Source organism: Sinocyclocheilus rhinocerous, unplaced genomic scaffold, assembly GCF_001515625.1.
Source record: "Sinocyclocheilus rhinocerous isolate Xijiao unplaced genomic scaffold, SAMN03320098_v1.1 scaffold53, whole genome shotgun sequence".
Taxonomy (NCBI): Eukaryota; Metazoa; Chordata; class Actinopteri; order Cypriniformes; family Cyprinidae; genus Sinocyclocheilus; species Sinocyclocheilus rhinocerous.
The window spans coordinates 700409-709187 of NW_015645538.1; the positions used below are offsets into that span (position 1 = coordinate 700409).

The 8779-nt window shown below is 39.7% G+C and overlaps 1 protein-coding gene across 3 annotated transcripts in view; it reads left to right on the forward strand.

The window, feature by feature from the left end:
* The first annotated feature begins 1619 nt into the window (after positions 1-1619).
* pum1 (pumilio RNA-binding family member 1) overlaps positions 1620-8779 on the forward strand; it is a 32946-nt gene continuing 25786 nt past the window's right edge. For all 3 annotated transcript variants that reach the window (XM_016509804.1, XM_016509805.1, XM_016509806.1), the window contains exon 1: positions 1620-1896. The gene's annotated coding sequence lies outside the window, so the exon portion shown is untranslated. The remainder of the gene's footprint in view (positions 1897-8779) is intronic.

Genomic DNA, 8779 nt, shown 5'->3' on the forward strand with positions numbered 1-8779 from the left:
TGTCTTGGTCACTTCTAAACGCACCATAGAGGGCTTGTGTGAAATAAAACACAATTTTTATTCTCTCAAATGCATATGGATGAGGATAAAAAGCCTCGTTTTCACAGGGCTAAGTGTATAAAACTAGTGCTCCCTAGGGAGAGCTGTGAATCAGATAGGAAGACAATGGACAGACCTGTTTTATCTCATTGAATGTCATTTGAAATAGCTCGCTCGCAGCCAATGTCCTCCTGATCTTTACACAAAGGCAGTTAAGTAGCTGCTCACATTTCAAACAGCCTGTTATTTCAGAACGTTTATAATGAGGAACATGCATCTTTTCGACTAACTCATGGTTTGTGTAGCTGTTTGTAGAGAAAAGAAACATTAATTGATCCCACTGGTAAAATGTGTGACTAAATTTACTTTCAAGGCAAGACACTACAGGCAAAACCTGTTTTTTTTTCATGCACTAATCAATTTTGGACTATTTTGCTTTCGTAACGTGTCTTCCTTCAGACTAGTGGAAAGAAAACATCCAAAATACACACAAGCGTTTTACACTTTGTTTATTTGCATCTGTAGATTTCAATTGCAGTACATGTTGTATATTAGTACATGACTGTATTTTCTGATTTACGGAGTTATAAAAAAAAAGATTAAAATCCTCTCTTTAAAAATATGTCAACAAAATGAAACAAAAATTTTGAACCTGGCTTTAATGTTCAGATTTCTGTTCTGGAAATGTATGCATATTTGAGTGCATATTTAAACATAACATTTCAGAAAACTTGTAATACAAAACAATTATCTTAATGTAATATGAATAATCAACTGGGGAAGTATGGTGATCTATTTATTATATTTTTACACTATTCACCTAGCCAGCTGTCACTAATAGAAGCATAACAATCCTTAAAATGTAATACACATACAACTACAATATATCTACAATATATAATAATATGTTAAAGGGTCTATTATTAACACATTATTCACTTTGTCTTAAGGTATTGAGATTATACCACGTGACAGTGATCACATTTTGAACAACAGCTGTTTCATTCACATGAGAGCAATTAATAAGTGTGTTTTTGCAACTTTGTAGAAAAAATAATAACATTTGTGACAAAATTTACTTTCTAACAGTCTGCAACTCGTAAAGGCATGTGAAATATACCAAAACACTCATGCAGCTACAAATTGTGGTACATACAATAATTAAACCATCTGTTATTCATAATATTAACACTATTTTAAAGGTACTGAGATTATAGTTCATGAAAACATGTCCGTTGTTGTTTGATTCACATTACAAAATTGTAGACTTATAAGTAGCCTATATAAAATATAACTTTTTGGTGTTTATTTTGATAACTATTAATAATATCATAAATTTAACTCATTATTAATCAGACACCTGTGACTGCATTTTATTGTATCTTATTTTATAAAACTGCCACAATTCGCTGACGGAAAAAAATCAGGCCAGGTATGATTATTGGCTATAATGGTGTAAAATAGTACATGTGCTCACATTTTAAACTGAAATTAAATGGGTTGAGTCGTGCCCAAAACAACAGATAAAGTAAAAACTAGATTTAAACACTTCTGCTCTCTCATAATGGGAACAAAACCCAGTACTTTATTTTCAAACGCCGGCATTGGTTCACTGTGTAAGGATGCATGTCACACATTATGAGGCGCCTGTAAATCTGTACATTGTTGTATGTGTCTTGAGCACAACAAAGGGCGACACTCCCCTCTTGGCGCAATGAACCGCACGCGCTCCTTCTCATTCTACCCATGATGCCCCGCGCGCGTCTGCTTGGATCGAGGCGCCATGTTGTCGGTGTGAAAGCTAGGGAGCTGCTGCGAACTGGGGCTGAAATCCGTCACCATCCGCATCCTCCACCTGTGAGTAACCCTCTGTTCCGAAACTGACTTTTCATCCGGAACCGTTTTAGCTTATTGCGCGTTTATATTTCGGCGTTATGAGGTGTAACGAGTGATTTTGAGGGCTTTGTTATAAGGCAGTGGCTCCCCCTCCTCTCCCCGGTCTTCCTCCTGCTGTAGCGCTCTTCCTGTCCAGACGGCCCGGGCCTTTTGTTAACGGGAAGAGGACCTGTAGAATAGCGCAGAGCCGGCTCGCGGACTCACAGGTACAGGTTCGTGCGTTTCACATACCCGTTTGTGTTGGTTTCCGTTGGAAACCAGCATTATTTAACCGTATAGACCGTGTAACAGTCATTACAATGTTTCATCAAAGCCTTGCCAGACAGTTCCGCCCCTCACCGATTCCCATGTCGTGAATTGGGTTACAATTCAAATAAACGCGTCTATTTCACGACCGTCTGATGTCAACGGGTTCATGTACACCGTTAGTGACAGGGAACGCACTCCCTCCTCCTGCTGTGGTTTGCTAGTGGGCAAAGGCGCACGTCTTTTGTTACCTGTTCGTGTTATCGTGATGCAAACGCATGCGTTGGTCATGGGCAACCAGTTACGGTATCTCTACCCACTTCCGGGAGGTGTGCATACAGCCGCCCGAGCTCAGGAGCACTTGTTTCCGGGTGTCTCTGGCGCTTGGGTCATGTAATGGCGAACCTGATCAGGCAGCAGGCGACTGTAAAGTGCATGTAATCTATGAGGACAATGGCTGTGCCTAAAACTTTTTTAGGCGTCATGTACGCCTGCACACGTCTATGTAGGCAATTTAATAGCTTTTGAGACACAGCCAATATGTCAATATTGAGTACAACAGTGTCCACCCACTTTTTCAGTGGCTTTGGTACTGTAATTATTTTTCCCATAGAGATGAAAAAAGTATTTGAGTTGTCATAACTTTTGATTTGAATAAACAAAGACAACTGAGGGAATGAACTACAATCCCATCCCAATCCCATGAAGCATGTAATCAAATAAAAAACAACGGAGAAATGTAAAGCTATTGATTTAAAGATGCTGAAAATAGGTGGTTTCTATATATAATAATTCAATGCAAAATATGCATATTATGCATACAGATATTTAAGTATTTTGAAAGCTTAAAGAGACTGTCTACATAAATCACAGTGCTTCATGGGAGTAGGTGGGCGCTAAAGTGTTTTTTTGGTTGTTTTGATTCTCTGATTGGTGGAGATTTTCTCAGAATCATGGCTAATGTGGTTTCTTGCCAGGATTCCTGTTGTTAACCATGATTATTTATGAAATAAGATGTGAAAGTACAGGATAATGGCTATAACAGCATATACCAACTAGAGCCTGACCGATATGGGTTTTTTGGGGCAGATACAGATATTTGGGAGTAAAAAAAATATATAGATAATATATCGATATATCGGCCGATATTCTTTGTGTATATTATAGTACAGTACCAGTCAAAAGTTTGGACACTTTCCCATTCGTGTGTCCAAACATTTGACTGGTACTATATATAGAATACAGTATATACATAAACAGAATATATATACATAAACACATTTTTTGCACTTACGGTCGAATAAGACGACGCTTGAATGCTGCTGCCTGAACAAGAGACCTCCTTACTAAAGTGAAAGTGTTGGCTGGTGTCACTATCTCGCGAACACGCCTTTGGCGGATCTCCACCAAATTCGGGGGATCCCTTCAGCTCGAGGAGCCCTCTCGAACGCCACCCTCTGCTCGTCGGTAGCCCCCCCGGGATCGCTAGATTGGTCGGCACCGGACCGCAAATTTAACCGCCCGTAACTCCCAAACCCCGGGGGCTATCGACGTGGGGGTGGTCTCATTCGAAAGAGGGCCTCGAGATGTACACTCGATTCACGTTCGAGAGGGTTCCTCGAGCTGAAGGGATCACCCGAATTTGGTGCGGATCCGCCACGCCGTTACGGAGATATGGCCGTTCAAAGTTTCAATGGTTTTCCATAGACTTAAGCTTTAAAGCGTTTCATCCAGGTTGCCAGTAGCAAACAATGGAGCGCGCTCTGCTGGACAAACTAAGTAATTACACCATTTCAAGCATTTTATCTGCGTTATATGCTCTGTAAAAAAAAATGTGCGTATCGGCGGCATATTCGTCGTTATATCGGCCGATAATATCGGCTAAACGATATATCGGTCAGGCTCTAATACCAACTAGGGATGGGTCGCGATTTTCGAATATTCGATTAGTTGATTTAATTATAGAATATCGAATAGGTTGTGCGATTATTGTCTTAAATTTCCCCATGTTTTCCGTGCAGATGCGGTGGTGACGCGTTCATGTGGCGCTGCCAATAACGCACCTAAAAGCTGTCAAAGACAACAGAAGAGCTGAGCACTTTGTCTCACGACTGTAGACTTGCGTGGCATAAAAAAAAAGACTTGCGTAGCATATAACAGTTACAGTAACTTGGGACGATGTCAAATAAGAGTTCTGTGCGGACACAAACACGCCCGACTGGGTAAGAGGTGTGGCTGAATCAGTGTTTAGAAAGGTGTGGAAAACAACGCGATCTATTACAGTACATAACATTTCACTTACCACTAGGGCTGAACGATTTTGGAAAATAATCTAATTGCGATTTTTTTTACCAATATTGCGATTGCGATTTAATATGCAATAATTTTTTTTAAAGCTCTTTATGTTCTGTATTATTCAACAAAGACAAGCTATAAATCATTGTATAGTATGACCAACACACTATTAGATAGATTAAACATAAATGTTCTTTTCTGCAGGCCAGGGTCACTAAACATTATGAAAAATTCATGTTTTTTTTATTTAAAAAACCTACAAGGAAAAAAACACCTGCATCACTTGAAACATTGAAAAATAGCATAGAGAGAATAACAAATGTGTGGTAAGTACTGCAGAGTGCTGCTCTGTACGTGTGATCATGAATCTCGAAAGTGAAAGTAAAAAACAAGCGCGCGTTCATAAGCGATTTCAGTGCCCCGCATATTAATAACGGCTCCCCGATGCCCGCAGTTTATATACAGTATAATTGCCCAACGATATAATTGCGACAGAAGATATTGAAGTAAGGTATATTTTTCCTCCCATCTTGTATCTATTCCCTTTAGGGGTTCCATTTTTTAAAATGGAAATATCTTAGCCTTATGAGCAGTTGATTTATGCTAATCAACGGATTGTTATGTTAATAACTGCCGTCATTCGGTTATGTTTATTATATTAATATGTTGCAGCACGTTACAATTATTATATGGCTTGAGTTAAGATAGCCTATCTTCTAAATTAAACAGTTCATCATACAGATTAGGGATGTGCATCTCCATGACTGAGGCCGATACGATACGCATCTCGATGCTAAAAATACACTTATATGTATGTCTACAAAAGACGCATTTAATGTGCAACAACAAATATTTGAGCAAAATGTATATTTTACTCAGAATTATTGCGCTCCTATTCGATTGCGCTCTGTCTGTTTAGCGCGCAGCAGCGCTCGTTCACTTGCCTCAGTCTCACCCACTCCTGGAGGCCGATACGATACGCATCTCGATGCATAGCCAACGCTACGTTACATTAAAGATACACATGAAGCAGCTACCGATGCGATACGATTCACCCCTGTTACGATGCAGTGCGATCCGATTTTGATTAGATTAGATTCAACACAATGCGATTCGATGCAATGGAAAAAATATGATCACTTCTAATGCCTCGAGGCCTGTTTCATAAAGTTTACCAAATAAGCCAGTCTTATTTCAGTTAGTCTGACTCATTGTCAAATGATTTGGTTCCGTAAAGCAAATTTAACATAGGCCTAGATCAAGCTAGTCACTGTGGCAACTTATGCTGGGAAACTAACCTGGTCTAAAGCAGGCTAACTGACAGACTAAGCTGAGTTCCTCTAACACTGACCAGTAGGAACGTAATTACCACTCTCATACTATTATTTGACTTTTTATTTTTTACAGTTACTAGCCATGCAGCCTTTCTCTCTGGTTTTATGACAGCTGTACCTTTTCTGATTAGCGTGCATGCACGCATCAGTGCTCGTTAGGGCTGGGTATCGAGTTCGATACTTTTTAGGCAACGACTGAATTGCCTCGATACCATCGAGTATCAAAAAACGTCTCGTCGTTCGGTACCGAAATTAACCATCTTTTTGAGGCGTGTGATGAATGTGAAGGGGAGTTTCGGTTGTGATCCTGCACTTGGGGAATTTCTTTAGCTCTCATTGTGGGATATTACTTCTTTTCCACTAAGTCACAAGTGTGGGAGTTGAGTGTGTTTCTTCCATATGCAGGTGTTGTGAAGCCTAGATCAATGGTTTTCAACTGGTTTTGCTTCAGAACCCAAATTTTCCCTTTGATAACCCAATATAACCCATTTTATGTAGTCAGAGTCATATTTTCTTTTAACTTGCATTGTTTTATGTTGTTTGAGGATGAGGGCATATCATATAACTTGTTGATGTGGGTATACGTCTCATTTCTACCAAGTAACGGATGAATTTGTGCCAAAATGCAGTAGAATTTGATTGACATCAGCAGCACGAGATATGGGAACCATTTTCACTTTTATTTCTTGTGCTGCCTTAACAAGCTAGTTTAATTTAATTGCATTTAGGCCCCATCCACACAGAGACGCATTTAGCTGTATATGTAAAAGGTTTATGCATGATCCAAGTCTTCTTCTCCATTTTTAGTGCATCTCTGTGGCAGAATTACAGCGCCACATACTGGTCTGGCATGTAGACTACATCGTTTTGAGTCGGTTTCAGTGGTTTAGTGTGTACGCAGATATTTTTGAGACGGCGCCGTTTTTACGGAAAAATGAGGGGGAAAAAGATCAGATAGGAAAAGCTCTGGCTTTGTGTGGATGGGCCCTTAAAATAGTTTTATTTGTCTGCTGATTGATACCCACCAGTTAAGAACCACTGGCTTAGAAGTCAACAAGTTGTTGATATTATAAATGTTAGGCTTAAATCTTTTAGAAATTGATGATCCTGGTGAAGTCATGAAGCCAACCTCATCTCATGGGAACAACGTCATTGTTTTGCCAGGTGGTGATTTTGTATGTTTTTGTGCTTTGATATGGAAACATAGGTTTTTTTTCTAAAAATGTTAAGTATGAAGGTCCTTCCCTAAACCTAACCGTCAGTAGGGCATTAGCAGATCATATATGAAAATGTACAAACAAGTTTGTTCGAATTCATACAAATTAGCCACCAATTCGCCAAAATGTAAAATAGTTGCAAATTGCTATGAGAGTGTGATTCACAAAGCTGTCCTGTGCTAGTTTCCCCATAGGCTTCAACCTGTGTCATGTCAAACAATTTATTTGACTCTTGGTTTTGACCTGCCACACCTAATATGCTGGTTTATTGGACCATGTTTATCATTTAAAATAGGTGTGGGATGAATTTTGTTCTGATGCAGGGAGCCCTCTTTGTTACTAGGATGCTGTGCACACAGTTATCTCATTCTGTCTAAATAGTGTGTTGCTTCACCCCGTGTACTTGATTTGAAGCTCAGGGCATTACTTCATCTATGTGTACAGGATTACACCTAATGGGGGGTCTTGTGCAGGTGTATAATCTATCTGCATTGCAATTACAGCGTTTGATGTTCCAAGGGACAAATTAGAGAGCAGACTTTTAAAATATATATGGTAGAAGTGCTCCGATCAGGATTTTTGAGGTCGATTGCCGATCACAGAAAGCAGTATCTGCCGATACCGATCACCGAAACCGATCTTTTTAAAGCCTTCTTTTATCATTTATAACTATTTATAGTGATACTCCAATCAGGATTTTTAGACATTTATTCAGAACCTGAATTTCATTTTTGAAAATGGGGGGAATTCCCCTCTTAGGTGTCTCTTAATCCATGTTCATATTTACTGCAAAAATGCGCTGTTCAAGGCTCTACAGTGCGACCATTTCAGTCGCATTTGCGACTGAAAACTACTGCGTGCAACTATGAAACATTTTTTAGGAGCACCAGTGCGACTGACCCGATCATCATCATACTTGTGATTGCGCTCAGGGGAGCTTCAAAGGTTTCTACGTGTTTTTGCAGCATTGAGTAATGTATCACAGATAGAGATCGACCGATATTTTTCCCGATACTTAAGCATTTTACCATAATCGGATATCGGTTTTGTAATATCGGATTCACCGATAAACGCCGCCATCTTGTGGGCGTTTTGAGAATTGCGCGCAGGATCGCCATTGCAGCGCGTCTGAGGGGAGACGAGACAACAACAACGGTACTTGATATAGTTGCTATAGTTAGTAAACTTTATTTAACATAACAAATTAGATGCATTATATAAATGCCTGATATGTTTATGCAGCTTGGCTCTAAGAAATAGAGACCAACTCACGGAGTCACGTAAGATAATCCGTCAAGTCCTGTCCCAATAAAGACGTAACTTTGCCTGAATTAAATAATATGCAGCCATGAATGAGCGCATATTGGAAATAAAAGCGCAGAATTGAATTCTCTCTCTGTTGTCTATGCTCATCGTTAGTCTCTGAAGTCGGAGTCACGTAGATAATCCGTCAAGATGCAAAGTTACATCTTTATTGGGAGAGGATGAGTTAAATAATACAGACATGAATGAGCTAGGGTTGTGACGGTGAGGAAATTTTCCCACCGGTTAATCGACGTGTGACAACACCAGTAATACTGGTATCACCGCGGGGGCGGGGCGTTCCCTCTTTTCCTCGCTTTCCTTCGCTTTGTAACACACACAGCTGTTCCCTCACCGCAGTGCAACACCCCTTTCAAACAGTGTCACGTTCTGAACGTTGTTTAAGTGACATATACCGGTATTGCGGTATTTTCAAAATTCATATCATAA